Below are 19683 nucleotides of genomic sequence, written 5' to 3'. Positions count from 1 at the left end.
TCAAGAAGTGGTTGGCCAGTGTCCGAAAAGAGTCTAACTACTGTCTAATCAGTGTCACAACAAGGATCTAAACAGTGTGCTGCAAACGTCCAGACACGACTCCAAGCAGCTCGAAGCAGCAGCTCAACAAATGTCGAGCAAGCGCTCAACAGGCTACCAACAGGTTCCATGCGTTCGTGAGACGTGCATGCCAAACACACAGCCCGACAGTCTATTCTGGTGCACTGCACCGTTATTATTATATTTTTTTTGCTATATTACGGCGTGCATCAACAAACCCTCCCCCCTTCTCCTTTCCGCGCCTTTCGCACGTCGTGGGGACTCGGGGCACCCTGTAATTATAAGAACTAGCGGCGTGGTTAACGCGGTGGCAAGAAAAATAAAAAGAGCCAGTGAATGGCAACAGCTGCCGAGGATCCGCCTCGCAGAGCACACACAAACCGCTCACGCCAGCCGATGCTTGGCAAGGAAAAAGTGACCGGCGTGAACCCAACGGTGCAAATGCCGCCTCACTGCTTACTTACTGCTTACGTTAAGTCTTGTTTGTTTTACAGTTTTTTGCCTCGTTTGGATCGCTCGGTCTCTCTCTTCGCGTGCTTGCCGATTAGCGGCGAATTCGTGACGCTTAGTTAGTCGTCCGACCCCAGTGAGATGGGGGGCGGTGCTGTTCTCCATGCGTGTGCACGGCGTTCTCCATGCACACACATTTCGCTCGTTGATTTGTTGCCGAATTACTTCGCCGCTTAACCCAACGCCCCGGTTTGTCTTAACGGCATGGGTCAGGTTCCACTTATTCAGAAAGTTATATTTTTTCCTCCTTAGTTACTATAAACCGTATTAGGAAAGTCGCAACACTAAATTTAGTAGTCGGGTAATATTTTCTGTTTCCAACCGGCTTTGTATTTAGGGGTGCGCGAAGTTTCAGCACAGTGTGCTAGCGCAACTTAATGTTTTCTCTATTCCTTTTCCTTTTTTTTTCTTTTTCGTTTGGTGTGCATGCAGAGCTTCAGCCTGAGTAGTGCGTATGCTGCGTTGTTGCTTCCCCAAATTTGTTACTGTGTACCAAAACCGGATCGACGTTATTGAGAATGATAAATGACGAACAGCACCGAGCCGCCGTAGTTGAGGATGAAATATGTTTTCGGGCTTCTCTCCCAGCTATTTAGTTTGAACTTTGTTCGTGGGGAACCCGGGCTCGCAAGGCTCCAGCAATGTTCATTTTGGGAACGGCAGCGCTAACATGATAGCAAGTACTTTGAGAACGTAGCATGGACAGAAATAAATAAATGAATAAATAAATAAATAAATAAATAAATAAATAAATAAATAAAGAAAGAAAGAAAGAAGGAAAGAAAGAAGGAAAGAAGCCGTTTAAGAAAGCTCGTGACGATTTCCACTGTCTTTCTGATGTGTAGCACCGTCTCTTGCGTTCCTCTATATTTTTTTTTTTTTCCATCGCCTCGTGCTGTTCGGGACGATACTGCTGGTTCAATTCTTCGTCCCGAGCCAATCCAAATCCAATCCTCGACTTTCTCCTGAAGTATTACTGAGAGACCTCTTTGTCCACGCAACCATAACTTGCCCCCGTCAAAGATCCCTTTCCCCTTCCTCCCGGATGGCCACCCTTAAAAAGGGAACTCGTACTCACCAAACTTGTGTTTCCTTAAATGTATACTACGCCCCATAAACGAAATGCATACACGTGTGCCGCGTAGCCTCGCTACCTGCGTTTACTCTTCGTTACACGTTATGGCGCCTCGCAAGATACGAACCGCTGCTGAAGAAATGAACCGTAGAGCTACGTGCGCGACTGCGACCAAGCAATGTCGGGCTCAGCAGACCGCTGTGCAGTGAGCAGCACAATAGCTGCTGCTCGCCGCTGACGCTGGACGGACAGTTGCAGTTCGTTCTCGTGAAAACGACGCAAAGAGACGGTCTCCTACGGAGCCGCTCCTCCATCTATGTTGTGACTGTCCTGCGTGTACCGCATAGGCCTGCGATCTTTTGTTGCGTTTCTATTGACGTTCGGATACACTCAGTAGTTTTTTTTTTCTATTGAAATGGAATTGAACGATATGAAGCACATTTGCAAACAAGTACAGGCAGCGCTTATTTGACTAGAGCGTTCACGCCCACGAATCTGGCATGGTCCAAACTTTAGAAAAAAAAAAAAAGAAAGCTCGGTGCTTGAAGCAACAAAATTTCCTTCAACAGTTGCGAGTCGTACAACTGCCATAGCCAAAAGAACAGGTCGACAAAAAAGTGAAGCAGTCTTCTTTTAGTCTGAATAATCTATGGAGTGCCTAAATTTATTTTACAGATATTGATGCGACTGCACGTATAATACTGTGAGGCAGCAAACTGCGCACACCGTCTCAAGCAGGGCTAGTGTGAGCAAAACGAACGTAGTTCGGTGCTGCAGTGTATGTCCCACATTCAGGACACCGCGCAAAACCAGCCGCCGTTAAATTAGATATGCTCTATTGCGGAGCAACAACCTCGAGACTGTTTTAATTAGAAAAAGCCGGAGGCGCCAGTCCAAGCGCCTCCAACCAGAACTATTTTGCGCCAAGAACGAGCGATCAGGACAAGCAAAATAAAGATTCTGCTCTCTTTCTGTTGACATTTCGTTGCCTCTTACATACCTTCTGTTGTGATGCAAGCGAATGTCGAGCATGACTTTTCAAAGGGAGCAAGCACACGTTTAGCATGCGTAACCACGCCGAGAGTGTGTGTACACATGGCGAGAGTCGAAACAATCCAAACGAGGCTTGGGAGATGATTAACGAACAAAGCAGAACGCTTTCGCTTTGAGAACGTGCCCCGGCGGGCACAATTAATGCGCCACGCCGGCCGAGAACAAAAACGGCCACTTCATAGTCCACCTCTCCTGAGGAAATAAGCCGTCTGGCCCGACGCGTTGACGTCCCGCTAATAGCGTTCAGCGCTGTCAAGGCCATGCAGCTGCAGCCAGATAATGATAAGACGAGATGGCGGGCCAGACGCACTAGTTCTTTTCGCGGCGGAAATCCGCCAGCGTCGCCCCCATCGTGGTCTTCTGCACATAACAGTGAGCAGACGACTATGCGACGGCCGCTGCTCCAGGTCAACGTGCTTTACCAGTCGGCGCAAATAAACCTACCGTTGTGACTCACTGATGATATATAGGAATTCGCTATGAGCTCCACCCACACACAAAAAAAAGAGAGAGAAAAACACTGCGCATGGCTTTGCACCTCCGCGCTCAAAACATAGTTCCCGAGAGAGAAGACGTGCGACTTTTTGCCGTGACGTAACGGAAATACGCGAACATGAACATCGCTGGGTGGCGCAGCTATCGGGTTTAATCTCTCATATTGGGTTTAATCTCTCATACAAACAGACGGGTACGGCAGCAGAGCAGCAGCTTTCAGGTTTGTTTTATGCGGACGACATTGTGTTGCTTGCTAACAAGCAGAGGAATATGCAACGTCTGGCTAATGTCTGTGGACAGCAAGGCGATAACTTAGGTCTGAAATTTAGCCTTAAGAAGTCAGGTGTTATGGTATTCAATGAAAACAGAACAGACACTGGCAATACAGGGCCAGGAAATACCTCGCATAAAAGAATATAAACACCGTGGTATATGGATAAACGAAGGCAAAGATATATAGAAACACAGGAAAAAACAATAAGAGTAAAGGGGAAGAGAAATGCGGCCATAATGAAACACAGAGCGCTATGGGGATACCATAGGTATACGAAGTGCTCCGGGGTATGTGGAAAGGTACAATCAGCACTCGATAGCAACCAAAGGTTAGTGGGACGCCTCGCATTGGGCGCTCACGGGAAGACTACAAATGAAGCTATGCAGGGTGATATGGGCTGGACAAGTTTTGAAGTGAGGGAAGCTCACAGTAAAATTGATTATGAAGAACGACTGAGGAATATGGAATGGGCTGGGAGAGTTTTCAGGTATCTGTACAGGAATAAGATTGATTCACAGTGGAGGAAAAGAACTAGGAAGCTTGCCAGCAAGTATGCTGCCTGTAGGGTGAGCAACACAGCAACGGAGCACGTGGAAAGTGAGAGAGGCTGACATAATATCATTAGTGGCAGCTATGGAAAAGAAACCTGCCATGAGTAACTACTTAAGAGGGAAAAGCGAAATCAGGAAAGAAACAATTGATGATACCTCAAAGGGAAGCTCATTACTTTTCAAAGCGAGATCGGGACGCCTTAGAACACGCACTTATAAAGTGAGCTCTAAGAAGGAAGAAGCATGTGCTTGCTGCGGTAAAGCTAGGGAAACGATGGAGCATGTTGTATTAGAATGTGAAGATATCTGCCCAGCGGTCGATTTAGGAATCACTGGCCTCCTGAAGCCCTTGGGTTCTGGGAGAGCAAGGGGAAAGTAAACATGTCCGCAATAGAGATTAGTAAGAGGCGATTGGAAGATTGGTGGAAGAAAAATAAGGTAAACGACAAACAACGGAGGCGTACAAAAGCAAAGTCGACAATAGTGGTTCAGAAAATGGTTATGGGAATTTATTGCGGTTTTTTTTTCTTTTTTTTATTATAGCTAGGACATTAGGCAATAAAATAACAAGAGCTTGGTGGAGCAACCCACCGCCGCTTTCGAAAGGGCATGCTAATAACATCCATACATCCATCGTTGAGTTGCGCTGGAGTGCATTTTCAAATACATGCTTAGATTGTTGCCGACTATGGGGAGTTTTACGTTGCCCGTTAACTAATACGGCTTGCGGAATATCGGAGACACGGAGCTCTGGTGGCGTATCTTGTGACTCTTAGTGCAACTATAACGCAGAATGCTAATTTAAACTACAGTGTTTTCTTGAGCTGGTTGCTGTAAGGACGTCGCAGGACCCGCCGTGGTTGCTCATTGGCTTTAACATTGCGCTGCTAAGCACGAGGTAGTGGGATCGAATCCCCGCTCCCGGAGCCGCATTTTGATAGGAGCGGAATGAAAAAACGTCCTTGTAGCGGCCAAACCGGCGTGCCTCATAATCAGATCGTTGTTCTGGCCCTTAAATTTTGATGACGTCGCAGGAAAGGCCAATAACTTATTAGAATGTCTCTGTGTTTCCTTTCGACGACGACACCCATGCAACGCATGTGACAGAAAAGCGCTCCCGGCACATTACGGTTGAACAAGGGCTGAATTTCGTGCCGAACTTTAGCATCAAGTAAAAATATTTTCCTAATCTTTACACTAAGTCTCTCGGCCTCTTTCTCACTTTCGTAGGAGAAACGTGCAGTATAGGTTTTAAAGCTTCCACAAGAATCAGAATTGCAGTGTCAGTACGCTCCTTTAATTACGCAGGCGTCGTAGAAACGCACGAGAGCCAAAGCACCCCTGCATTCGTTTCGCGGAAGAGATTCAGGGCACGGGGGCCTCCTCTTAAGTTGTCCCCCACTGTCACGTGCTGGCATGCCCCGAGACACTCACGCCGCCCCCCCCCCCCCCTCCCCCCCTATGCACAGGACAAAGCTTGTCACCTCTTTATGTTGTTGCTATCGCCGTGTAGATGTATTCCCTCTGCACTCGCCGCTTAGTTAGGGCGCACCTTTGCTTCTTTGTTCTTGTTTTCCCCGGAGTTCCCGCTGCCTGGAGAGTGACTGGGCGCTTTCGGCGCCCCCCCCCCAACTCCCCTCCCCCTTTCTTGGCATATAGCGCGAACCCGTCGCTCGTTTATAGCACGCCGGGTATGCGCATAGCTACAGCTGTTGCACAGCGGAACTCTTGCCAAAGGCAGCAGCACATTGCCGTAGCACTGTGCGTGCGTGTGTCTGTCTGTGCGTGTGTGTTTCCGTGCGTTTAGTTCCTACCCGAGAGGCTCGCCCGAGACAGCTGATGCAAGGATGGCGGTGCGTGTCAAGACAGGTGCCTGGCGTGGGAGGGGGGGGGGGGGCGCCATTCGGGAAAGCCCTGTTGTCATGATCACCTTGAAGACGCGCCCGCTGCTCACTTCTGTCGGATAAACGTGTTTGTGTATACGCCGTTTCGGCGCGTTCCTCCCGGTCTGCTGGCGTGTGTTTTGCGCCTCTCGGTGACACGACGCAGGATTTTGGACGGCAGCTTGGTCGGGAAAACAAGAAAGCAGTGCCTGCGTGGCATAAAACATGTTTATCGGCGCGTTTCCGCGCACAAGCCTTTTCGCGTCCTCGCAAGTTAACGTGGCCAGACTGGATGTAAGGTTGGACACTGTCGCACAGTAATGTCACTTGAAGGCTATGGAAGGTCAGCGGCGCGTTAGTCAAGGTCTTACGTAATTGGCGCATACAGGTGAAACGGCAAAGACAACTGTTTCATGGGACAATAAATAGTAATATTACAAACTTGTTAGCACTAGCACTAATATCAGTAAAGCTATGTTAGTAAATGTCGCTTCCATTTTAACAAATAAGCCTCTCTTACCGTGAAGACGGGGTTTGGTTGGCAGAAAGCACGCTTAAACAAAAGACGCCTGGAGACACCGCTTTGAAGTTCTCGCATCGAATCGCAGCGACGTCAGGAAATTCGGACATCTACACGGGTCTAGTAAATTGTCCATCGGCAAAGACGGAGTGCGTTGCTTCTCATCGAAGAACCGATGAATAAGCCGAGAAAGTTTCTATAAATTTTTCTGCAGCGAAAAAACGAGCCAAACAACAAGAACAAAAAAAAGAAATGAAGACGGGAACGCGAGAAGCCACAGAGACGTAGGCTATACAGGCTAATGACGCACGCGTTAATTTCTTGCTCGTTCTCGCTGACAAACTTACGCTAACAAGGCACAGACGCACCACACGCCTTGGTGAATCCTGTGGCATTGTTGCGGCGCGTTATGGTGGTGCCATCTAAGGTTGCACTATCGAATGAAAGCCTGTTGCCTCCGCGATTCCGGTGAACACCTGTGCGTCTTTCCGATTCCTTTCGTTTACGTTTGGCATGATCAGGCATATGACAAACAAGAAGCTTCAGACAAGGTAACAAGAAGTACTGCAACCACTAAAACCAAGTTAGTATCGCAAGTAAAAAGAACTGTTTACGAAGGCAGTAGGCAGCAATCACTGTTATTAACGCGCATGTGTATATTCACGGGCGCGGAAGCAAAGTTAACGCTAACAATCACGACGCGCCCTTTACTTACATAAGCCTCGTTGCGTAAGATGATTGGGATATTTCGGTCCCGCACTTGTAAAGTCCCACGTGCCTAATTTCCATAGGAATAAACGAACAAGCACGGGGACAACAGCCATACACGTGCAGAAATCAAACATTCCCCGCAGAGCAGGAATTTATGAGCTTGGTCGAGCTATAGGTGAGCCAGGGAGGTAGCGAAACAAAAATCTACACATCGCGAAACAGCAGACACTTTCCCTAAAGTATCCCTCGCGTCACGTAGTTCGTGGGCCCGGCGACACATATACATATACACACATGCGTAAGTACATACATACATATATACATACATACATAAATACACACACACATACATACATACATACATACATACATACATACATACATACATACATACATACATACATACATACATACATACATACATACATACATACATACATAAATACACACACACACACATACATACATACATACATACATACATACATACATACACACGTGCGCACGTACATACATACACGCATGCGTACGTACATACGTGCATACATACATACATACATACATACATGCATACATGCATACATGCATACATACATACATACATGCATACATACATGTATGCATGCATGCATAGATACGACAACAAGGACCAGAGTGCGCGGAAAGCAAGTTAGGGTCGCAAAAATGCGCAGCGAAAGGAAAAAATAAGAAAACACAAGAAAGCGAATATCACCAACTGTCAGCTTCGCAGGCGCCCTACAAATTAGGCGGGGCTCTTTCCAGAGCCAGACCGACTAGACGGGGGCTCTCGCCCCAAGGTCGTAAGCACCGGATATGACCGTGGCGGGAGGTCGTCGGCGAGGGGTGACGCGTGCGCCGGGCGCGTGTTAAGAGGGAGCTTGCAAAATGGCGGAAGCACTCCCTCCCCGCCAACTCCGCGTCTCCAACACCTACAGCGTTCCCCCGGCCCAACTTGATACTTTTTAAGATCCCCCTTTTCTCTCGCCATTAAAAGCAATCGCCACCAGCGCCCACCACCCCGCTTTCGCTTCCTCTTCTCCTTCCGCTTCGCGGCGCCATTTTCTCTTGCTCTCGCCACCGCGGCTTCCGGTTCCGGTTGACGGTGCCCGGACCGTGCGCAAAAGTTTCTCGCCACGGAAAACTCTTGGCGACCAGAGCTGCGTGGTGGATTGTCTCCAACGTCCAAAATTGAAAGTTCGAGAAAAGAAGCGCACTAAGGAAAGAAAGAAAGAAATATCTGAGAAAGGTCGCGTAACGGGAGTCCCGGAAAGGGCGACTGTACGAAGCGGAAATCGTTGCCTATGGGGAGACATCGTAGAACCAACAAGGACCCCACGATGAAAAAAGAATAACGGTACCTTGGGCTTATATTTATGCGAATGAAGATAAGTGCCTTACGATAGAAAACTACTTGCCAGAGAACGCTACAGTGACCTTTAAAACAATAACGTGATTCTTTAAAGAAAAGACAAGAACAGTAAAACGGCGATATGTAGAAGCCGTAGCCTTCTGATTTGTTTTGCGTGAAGTTACAATTAAAAAAACGGAAGTTCGTGCCGAGCGACATGCAGGCAGCCTAGGAGCATAATATTCCGTGTTTCATAATATTCGGATGGCCAGCGGCACCGAGCTGCGCTGAGACATTGCTGTTTCCTTTACACCATGTTTCAAACAAAATATGATACAACGCAAATTACGACATGTGCCTTCACGTACGTATGCTCACCTAGCAAAAAGCACGCGGTCGACCATTGTCGGTAACAGCTAAATACGAATCACTACATACATACATACATACATACATACATACATACATACATACATACATACATACATGCGTACATACATGCGTACAAACGTACATACATACATACACACACACACACACACACACACACACATACATACATACATACGTACATACATACATACATACATACATACATACATACATACATACACATATGGATCTATGTGTCTTCGCACCTGCTCTGCCCACATGTCTGTCTACCTTAAATATATGTATACACTCATGCTTACAATGACGAACGCCGTGCAGAATACAGTGCAGGAGTATCTCCAGCAATACATGAACGACAGGACAGACAATGCAGCTTACGGCATCCTATTCCTTACTGAATGAGAAAAAAATTAAATAATTAAATTAATGCGGTCACTGATTGTTAGCTTGTTAGAGGTAACAAAAATAATAATTTCAAAGACGCAGAAGACACATTTAAATAGAAAACTTTGGGGCAGGCTAAGGCTTACTTCGACACTGCAGCGTTTAAAATTGCGGGCAATGTACTTCGTTCTGCCTCATTAAACTCCACTTGAGAACGGCTAGGCTGGGAAACAAGCTGGAAAGTTCGTTTTTCTTCCTATTTTTATAAGTCCCAACTTTTGGACACACGCACCACTTGGAGTTATCTTTATAGTGGGGGCGTAAGGTCGATGAATCATCGTTTAACTCGCATCCCGTTAAGTCTTTTCAAAAAGCCAATTGGTGAAAGCGTGGGTCGACGGGCAACCGAAGATAATGCGCGCCTCTGTCGAGTTCCCCAAAACACAATATACTGAGATCGCGGAGAGTAGCAGCGATGAATTATGGGAGAAAAAAAAAAAAGATGCGTTTAAATATCCGACGTGACATCCAAAAATTAAATAAATAAATAAATAAAGAAAGAAAGAAAGAAAGAAAGAAAGGAGACGCCAGTGTTACTACGTTCTTTCAGAGGGACCATATTTTATGTCGGCGGTTGCGCATATGCCAGGGTCGACGCGCCAAGTTGAAACCGTGTGAATGTAAGCAGAGCGCTGGGGGAACTAGCTTTTACAGCAACGCTCGCATCCACCGTCTGACTTTTCTTGTGTGTTGCATTGCTGACTGTGCTATCAGATATAGCGAGACCAATATTACAGATAGGCTAACAATAAAAGGAAAAGTAGTCGAAATATGCTAAACTTCGTATCTTATCTGAGTTATAATCAGCAACCTTACATAATTAATTGATTCCTGCATGTTTGGCCCACATTGTACGAAAGCAGAGAGCTTACGTATATAGAATAAAATATGACGTCCCCAAATTTTGTTTTCAAGGGAGCTCTTTGAGTATAACCTCGGTTTCCACTAAATCTTAAGAAATGACGACAGTTTACTCCTTAATAAGCTGAATTATTAGCCTTGCGATAGGTGCTCAAATTTATTTGGTGCCTCGGGAGATGCAGATGCGGGGTGGTCGTTTTGAAGTTTTCCTGAAGTGTGAATAATCACCTGTTGCAGGCAACATAATCGAAGTCCTTGAGCTGAATTACTATTCAGAGAGGCAGGCATTGCTTGCACGATAAATTGAAACACTTAATCAACTTATCTTGAAAATCACTCACTATAATTGGTAATTACTTTACGGCAGGCATCGCAATTTACGAATTGTAGGCGGTATGAGTTTACGAGGCATATTCACTTGTAATGAAATCAACAACTCTCAAGAACTCTCAATAAAGCACTTTATCCAAGCATGCATTACGGCGTTCCGAAATCCGACGCTTCCTCCTATAATCGAGAGAGAAACACAGTCGCATGCAGTGTGTTTCTTTTTTATATCAACCAGAACTGAAAAAAAAAACAGATAAGCCTAGCTGTGACCGATAGCATAATTCTACGCCTTGAGCTGGATTACTCGAAGATGCGGATATTACATGCCAAGAAAGTCGACATACATAATCTAGTTATTACAAAATTTTTGGTAATATTGTTTTAACCAATTTGGAGACATTCTTTCTCAAAGTGTGCGACGAAATACACCGGCGTTCCAGATACTGTTGTGCGTCAATGTATAAAGCGGCGCTTCGTTAAGTAGCATGTGACAAGAATGCATTCTTACAGCAAGTTTAACGGCGCGGATAAGTCGAAACAGGTGTCATGCTCAGATATAATTCGTTCCGAGACAACGCTCCTTGCGAACTCGCCGGTTATAATTGCTAAATGCAATACGTGCCTTAAAGTGATCAGTCAGAAAGTTAATTAGCGAAATCTTCTTAACTGGTAAAATGAGCATTTCTATTTACCCCTAAATCGAATGTCCACCTCTTTGAAGAGCGCAGTGCAAAGATTCGACTTGCGCTATCTATCAGAAGCAATTATTGTTTTGAATTCTGTGCTTAATTCTGTATAATGACTGATGTGGTTAAGGCCGCCGTATCGTTTTGCAGCCAACACAGGGAGAAGCTACGCTTCATCTTGATCTGGTTATCACAAACCGCATAGTGGAAGCTGTGAACAGGACCACAAAATGGCGTTCACAACGCCATGCGAAAGCTTTCTATACCCAAGAAAAAAACACAAAGAAGGAAGAAGATAGAAAGAAAAGAACTCTCTGTGGTAATGCAGCGACAGCGAAGTTCAGAGTGGCTTCTTCCGTGCCAAGTTATCGCTCGTAACCTCAGCGTCAAGGTATGCACGAAATTTCACTCGCACATGGCAAGGCAGCAATCACTTTGTGCCCGCGTCTACCTGCCTGCCTGCCAACAAGTTTGCCTCACATGCGTAAACATGGGGCAATGCAAGGCTATGGCTGCCTCTCCTGCTCTCACGCTTCGTGTACGCTTGTACGCACGTGTTTTGCCACGTACGAGGAGAATGCCGGCAAATTCAGGTTTTGCCACATGTCGCGGAATTCGGCCGCAATCCGCGTTGCACGAAGTGGCGCAACAGATCGACCGCCGAGCAGTACGCTATACAAGTGCACACACCGCATCGCATCGGCTGTGCATCGCGTCTGGGGTTGAATTACGTGCAGTGTGGAATCAGCGAGCGCGGATAATTCGCCGCGATGGTGAGCGGGCTGCTGTGTGACGTGCGTTCGTGTCCACTACTGAAAGAGGGATAAGAAATTTGCGAGGACGCGTTGACCAGATGTGTAGGCCTCAAGTTTGCTGCCCTGCACCGCAATTCAGGGAAATGGGCTTAGAAACAAGCGAGGAGAAAGAATTCAGCTAGGAAAAAAAATTAATTTATCTGCTATAGTTGGTATGCACGCGCGCTTGAGCAGCAGCGAGCCCGAGGCCCCCAATGAGCGTCCATGTCACGTGACATCAGCCTACTACGATGAAACAAAAAGCTTGTCTTTTTTTAAATAAATTGTTTAGATGTACGGAAAGTCCATTGTTACATTTTGCGAGAAATATAAAAAGACGCAAAATGAGTCAAGACAAACACTTATGATATTACGCGCGACTTACGCGAAGCAGTATTACTGAAACTGTGATTATATACTGGGGGAAAATTGTTTAAAGGTTGCGCGGTCTTGTTCCAACGCATTCTTCCTCCTCCCTCTTGTCAGTTTTCTCGGCTATATATAGCGGGCCATGTAGGTAGGCAAACGCGAAATCCGTCCAGGGCCTATGCATATTTGTAAATAGCGAAACGGCCGACCGGCGTTAGCCGAGTCCTGCACTGTAAAATATTTTACACCCCTTAAAGTGAAAAAGGGTGTAAATGTGTCTATAGCTCACACCCTTAGGGTGCTATCTATATAAAGGACACCCTATGGGTGGGAGTTATAGACACATTTACACCCTTTTTTTTACTTTTAAGGGCGTAAATTATTTTACAGTGTGCGGAGAGAGAGAGAGAGAAACAAGCTTTAATGAGATGCTGTGGAGATGTTAGCCAGGCGTTTCGCCAGACATGTTACCAAAGATTCTGGGTAACGATTATGATATATACAGTGACGAGTAACATGAGCCACACATAAAACCCACACATACATAGGTGCGTGTTACTGCTGTCTGCGTCCTTGTTCCTTGTCGTTGACGTACCCAGTAGAGAAACGAACCCCGTACTAAAGAATTCGATCCAGAATAATGCTTTCGAGGTATTCCGATGGAACATCATGTCATGCCTGTGCTGTCGGACTTCCTCTTCCGGCACAGATCCGTAGTCGAACTTGTTGGATCGTAGTGCTGGAGGCTGTCGGGCTAAAGCGTTAAAGGAAGGTGAAAGGGCGACGGTAAGCCATGGTAAACGTATGAAAATTGTTGCCTTCTTTATTCAATATCCTCCCTGCTTCACTCTCGCCTCATTTTACTCCTCCTTTACGTCATTTTACTCCACGACCCCCTCCCCCACTGCTGAGAGCCGTTCAGTTGTCAGCAGACGCCGCTAGACACTGTGCTATCAGCCGTAATTTTCTACCCTTCCTTTTCCTTTATTAGTTTGCATATTCCTTTATTTCAGTAAAGAATTGCTAACACTGATAATACACGTTGCGGTTCTTACAGCTCTCACAAGCGCGTTATTTCGAAATATGACTTTCCATTTCGCGTTGTCGTTGGCTTTATTTTATGCGCGAGATATGTCGAGCTAGAAGGCTTCCGTTGCTGGTGGAGCAGTTCAATATGGTTGCATTTCTGTCCTCGTCTTTATGACAGTAATTAATTATTTGTCAGAGAACTCACAAAGCGTACCAGAACTGCTGCCCTAGTTATAAACAATAAAATACAGCGTCCTGTGTGTAAAACTTCGGCTTCAATAGCAGTATTGAAGTATTGAGTCGTGTGGCTTTTTTTTTTTCGACTTTCTGTAGAACAACTTACATGTACAATATACTTTTCCTATCAAAGGTTTTAGGCGGGTAGATGGATAGATAGATTCATAGACAGACAGATTTAAATTGTCTGAAGTAGGCAAGCAATGCTAATCGCATTAAAATGGGGAGGCGAGGGGGGGGGGGGGGGGGGCGTATACAGCAAGTCGGAAAGCTGGACTACTTGGCATGTTTCCATCAGCGCGACAGACAAAAAACAGAAAACCATAGGCCGAGCGCCGACTTCCAGCTGAAACTTCATATGCCAAGCCCATGCAAATAAACACATTTTAGAGCATGCGCAGACAGGACTGGTTTGATAAAGATAAGCCATATCAACACGTTTTTAAGTACTCAAGTACTTTAGAATGCAATGGCACTGTTCGAAAGGCTGTGCGACGCGCGCTTCCAACACTTTTCCCATCCGAGCCGCTTCGAAAATTTCCCGTTGCATCTGCCCCACCCCTGCGACTATACAACATGGCAGTGTTGGCAAGCATGGGGGATGCATCCACGATATCGCGACAGTCGTGTGACAGGTGCGAGCTAGTTTGCGTTCTTCCAAGGGAATTGTGGCGCTCCCGCAGGCGCGCGTTAATGTCTGCCCAACATACGCGAGCGAGTGCGCCAAAGTGGAACCGAATGCCCCACAGGAAGTGCGGCATGTGACGCAACATGTTTAGGTGCCTCACCTGGCAGCCACCCTTTCGAGCCTTCGACTTGCTCGAAATTCGCCGGTGGTCGACTTTTGCATCTTTGGGGGAGGGGGGGGCGGAAATGAAGGCCTGAACATCATAGCGACATGCCAGTTTTCATTCTTCTTATTCCTTTTCTTCTTTTATAGCCACTGGGGCAATCCGCGGTCGTAGGGAAGAACAGCTATTTTCATACGCTTTTTTTTTCTTTTGCTCAACAGGCTGTGCTCTGCGCTCCTCCACGCCCTTCTTGACGTGCTAAACGAGCCTTTCCGGAAAGAAAGAAGCCCTTTTCTCTGTGTTTCCACAGCCGCGCTGTCATGTGCCAGTGCAGTTCATACAAACACACAGATAAGAAGTGAAAGAGAGAGGGGGATATAAGGAAGGCGGTGATGTTAACCAGTCAAAAGTCAGGTTGACTACCCTAAGCTGGGGAAAGGGAGAATGGGAAAAAGTCCGGTTGGCTATTCTACGCTGGGGAAAGGGAGAAGGGGCAGAGAGAGAAGCAAGAGAGAGAGGCTATAGAGGCCTGCACGCGCAGTACTTGTCTTAAACCCACTCGTGCAAACCAGACGTTCTCAGAAAGCACAAATGTGCCTTCACTGCCTTCTGAGAAGATGATCAGATCGAAAGAAAGCGAATGGGGTCACAGCGGAAGAGGGACACAAGGGATAAACCGTGACTGAACAAGTGATACGTCCCGGACTGAAACCACTGCCTCCGAGATCTCGTGTGCGCGCTGCGATCTCGAATGCTCTGCTGGAACCGACATTCCAACGAACAGAGTGGCGAAGAGGAGCCCCCTTGGTCGGACCGTTGGTTTCAGGCTCGTGACATCACTTGTACTATATAGTACATTTGAACGTGCTTGTGGCTTCATTCGTGTGCTACACTCCACTATTCCGAAGGTGCACCATCGCGCTCAGTGCGAGCTACTGCGCTCGAGCGCGTGACAAGGGCAGTCGCGCGTTTTATAGCTGATACTGAGCGGGATAGCACTATGAAAAAGGTCAATATCGCGGCAGCTTTCAGTGGCCTTCTCTTAGTCACTCTTAAACGGAACCTTAGCCGATTAAATCGCCCCAGTGCCCGAGGAGTCCGAAGCGGCTAGCGCGCGCGCACACACAAACACAAACACGCACACGCGCACACACACACACACACATTATATATATATATATATATATATATATATATATATATATATATATATATATATATATATATTCTTGAGTAGCTTACCGCGCTCGTCCTTCGTTAACATCCCTACCTTTTCGTCATCGTTTCTTTCTCTCTCCTCCCCTCTCTCTATTTGCTGGGCTGACGTATCGCAGTCATTGTTTCTATTCATAAACGGTACGAGGCGCACAGGTGCGGTGACACACACGGCTTCCGGGATCGGTCAGCGCTGCAATCCACATAGAGGCTCTTGCGAGGACTGGGCCACGCTGTCCCCTGGTATACCAGGATGGGCCCACCAAGTCATCCCCCTTCGATTACACTGCCTCCGAGATGGGCCCAGTTTACTCGGCCAGGCTGCCGTGCGCTTGCAATGAGAGCGTAATAATGCCGACCCGATGGCGCTCACTGAAATATCTGACAAGCGAGTTCGACAGCCCTGGGCCGGTATTTTGTAGCGATGCCTTTTCCGATTCTATGCTTTTTCAGGGCTTTTCGCGCTTGGCCAGTGGTCAGAGCGACGGTCTGCCCACATTATCAACGGGATCAGGAGGCCGTGTGGGGTGGATGATAAGAATAGCATAGAATAAGGTATAAGGCATCGCTGCAATATAGCGGCCCTGGCTGCGAGAACTTATTTCCTGCAGTTTTCGTGTTATCTCTTTTTCGCATTGTTACGTTTACTTGCCGCGAGAAGTCGCTTTTAAGGAAAACTCAATTAGATCCCCGTCAACGTATATAACGATGAGGGTGTTTGTTACCCACGGCACAAACGGGCATACTTAAGTGTACAAGAATTTTTTTACCGCGACAGGACATCGAATAAGGTCCCCACGTGCCTGCAACACATCCCCCCCCCCCCCCTCCTCGCATGGCTCATAAGAGAAACGAATAAAGCGAAACAACTGCAAACGATTCGAGGAAGGAATGCGAACTACGGAGGCACGGCGAGGTTGTAAGTCTGGCGTGCAACGCTTCGAGAACTACGGCCTCGCCGAACGAACCCAGCTACAGCGGCTTCAAGGACGCTGCACGCAACTAAGATATAAAAAAAAAAAAACGGATGACCAGCGGCCGTGCAATACCCCCGCCGTTCTCTCTTCTACGCCCTGCAGTAAACAAACCCGCGGCGGCAACGAGCGGCGCCATGTGCGGGTCATCAAAGGGTGTTTCCGGTCGAACCCTGCTCGCGTGGCGCCAACGCGCCCTGCACTCCACTTCGCCACTGATAGCGGATCGCTGTCAGCTGCGGCCTTGCTGAGCGAAGCGGCAATGCGCGTACTTGCAGTCACACGTGCAAAACGGGCCCAACCCAGTCCGGCATTCAGATAATGCATCGGCAGCATGTGTAGTGTATTAAGCCACCGCTCTCTTTTGCGGTATGTATGTATGTATGTATGTATGTATGTATGTATGTATGTATGTATGTATGTATGTATGTATGTATGTATGTATGTATGTATGTATGTATGTATTAAAAAAAATTAAATTATGGGGTTTTACGTGCCAAAACCACTTTCTGATTATGAGGCACGCCGTAGTGGAGGACTCCGGGAATTTCGACCACCTGGGGTTCTTTAACGTGCACCTAAATCTAAGTACATGGGTGTTTTCGCATTTCGCCCCCATCGAAATGCGGCCGCCGTGGCCGGGATTCGATCCCGCGACCTCGTGCTCAGCAGCCTAACACCATAGCCACTGAGCAACCACGGCGGGTATGTATGTATGTATGTATGTATGTATGTATGTATGTATGTATGTATGTATGTATGTATGTATGTATGTATGTATGTATGTATGTATGTATGTATGTATGCATGCATGTATGTATCGCGCGTGTGTGATTCTGTGTGTGTGTGTATTTGTTGACAGAGGTTTCCAAAGGAGACACCCATGCCCCATAGCTCTAGTCCGCCTCTTCAGTTAGACTTCTTCAAAAGGAGGCTGTATACACGCGTACACGTCACTAGTACGCGATATCCCAGTTTTCATACAGTTAGCTGCAGACTTTATGCTGATTTGACAAATTTCGTTACTCATGTTTCAGCCGTAAAATTGAAGCTCCGCATCGAGGAAGTAATTTCCGACTAACAGAAGTCCTTAAACTCGTAGCCGTTTCGAGCTGTTGCCGTCCCTCAAATTTGCTACGAATTGCAATGGCGCTAAAGTAACTTCGCCGAAAAAAAGCCCCCCTACAGCGGTTGGCGCGCCGCTCTGGCATAAGGTACGCTCAATTCAGTACGTCTTGCCAAATGCGCTTGAAGTTCACTGACGACTACGTCTGCATACCACCGCGGATAAGCGCGGGCGATTACACTGCCCTGCTGCAACCTCCGTCTTTTTCTTTTTCTTTATCTCGGGTATAGAGGCGGTGGCCGTTGCGATGTAATGGCGGAAGAAGTCCTAATCGAGATTTGAGCTGTTCGGCTGAGTTTTGCTCCTACAGGACGTGAGCGAAGTGTATCACGCTATCATTGCGTACGATTTAGGGAAGCGAGGGGCAATCAGGTTTGTCTAGCTTTGATCTATACTCATCTGTCCACTTTCTGCGGACACGCGAACAATGCGAGGAGATGCAGTATCAAGGCGGCGCCTACCTGTCCTGAAGGCCACCAAAACGTTCCGTTGCAGTGAAGAGAGGGCTGTGCTTCCGTAACAAGCCATTGAAGACAGACTGAAGCGAAGCACAAAATGCAGTTTCGATACGTGGACTATTCGTTAAGAACCTTGCTATGGCATTAGAAATTAAAAATGCACGTCTCAGATGCGTTAATAGTGGAAGCAGCGTACGCAAAAATGCCGCCGACAGCATAATGCAATCGTCCGCGCCGTCTGCTGGTGACCGTCTGCTATCATTACGATCTGAAAAATCCACACAGCCGCTCGGGCCGCATTCATATGAACGTTGATGCCGTGAACGACCTGTGGCCTCGTCTTGGCTTGCCCTGGCTCGATCCGGGGGCCAAGGCCAGACGCCGATGACGAGGCACTCGACCGCCATCGGCTCGTCCTTTTAGCTGCGTCATCGGTGCCTGCCGCCCACAGTCCGCCGCACGTTAAATGTAGGAGCCACGTTCGCAACATTGATGCCAGCAGCAGACGGGCGTCTGTCTTTTGCAACGCACGCTAAATAACCATTTTGCCGGTCTACGTGCTTCCTAATAAAGCAAACGTTTCGATGCTGGTGAGGCCTCCGTTTCAAAGCGACGCAAATGCCCTTTTAATGCGCACATTTGGATTAAGTTGAGGATTGCCAGAAACGCCAACGTTCGCATAGCCGACTACGCGAGTTCGAATAGCGCCCTCTCACAGGCTTGCTCCCACTGCTGTAGTTAAAAGCGGCTATGACGTTGCGCTCAAGGTCGTGGGTTCGAATCCGCGCGCGGCAGCCGCATTTTGGTAGGGGAGGGGCGAGATGCAAAAAAAAAAAAAAAGAAAGAAAGAAAGAAAGAAAGAAAGAAAGGTCGCAAAGTTGTATTTAGATTTAGGTGCACGTTAAAGAAACCCAGGCGTTCAAAATTCATCCGGAGTCACCCACTACGGCATGCCTCATAATCAGATTGTGGTTCTGGCAGGTAAAGACCGTGAATTTAATTTCGGATTTGCCCGCGTGCCACCAAACAATATCAGACAATGCCAGTCAATATTTTATAGCGCTTATAAAACGGCTCCTACGGTTAGAAAACAAGTATCCAGAGCTGTAACGTACTGCCTAACCGCCATCGTTATGTTCTTTCATTCGTCTCGAGTCATCTCTGCGCATCGCGGTTGTAGTGTTTTGTAACAGTTATAGCAACATTAGGTTAACGATAAGTAAAAGTAAGTAAGTAATAACGGCAACATAAGGTTCTGCTGAGGCCGTCGTTTATGTCGATATCATTGCTACGCGATAGCTTATATATTGTTACGCCCACAAAAGGCGTTACTTTGAAGCCGGGTAGAGTTAGAAGCGATGGCCTTGGTCAACTGAGCGCCTGTCGAGACTCAGCCAGCCAGCCACACGTCGTCGTCCTCGTTCACTACCCTTCGGTGCCCCCACATACTGTTTGTTGAGGCGTGAACCCACTAT

General features: G+C 47.2%; 1 long non-coding RNA gene across 2 annotated transcripts in view; it reads right to left on the bottom strand.

The window, feature by feature from the left end:
• Positions 1-19345, bottom strand: part of LOC129383817 (uncharacterized) — a 74245-nt gene extending 54900 nt beyond the window's left edge. For both annotated transcript variants that reach the window (XR_008611698.2, XR_011890130.1), the window contains exon 1: positions 18212-19345. This is a non-coding gene — a long non-coding RNA (uncharacterized lncRNA). The remainder of the gene's footprint in view (positions 1-18211) is intronic.
• Between the last annotated feature and the right edge of the window lie 338 nt (positions 19346-19683).

The sequence above is a fragment of the Dermacentor andersoni genome, chromosome 9 (genome assembly GCF_023375885.2).
Source record: "Dermacentor andersoni chromosome 9, qqDerAnde1_hic_scaffold, whole genome shotgun sequence".
Classification (NCBI taxonomy): Eukaryota; Metazoa; Arthropoda; class Arachnida; order Ixodida; family Ixodidae; genus Dermacentor; species Dermacentor andersoni.
This window is presented reverse-complemented; position numbering and strand designations above follow the sequence as displayed.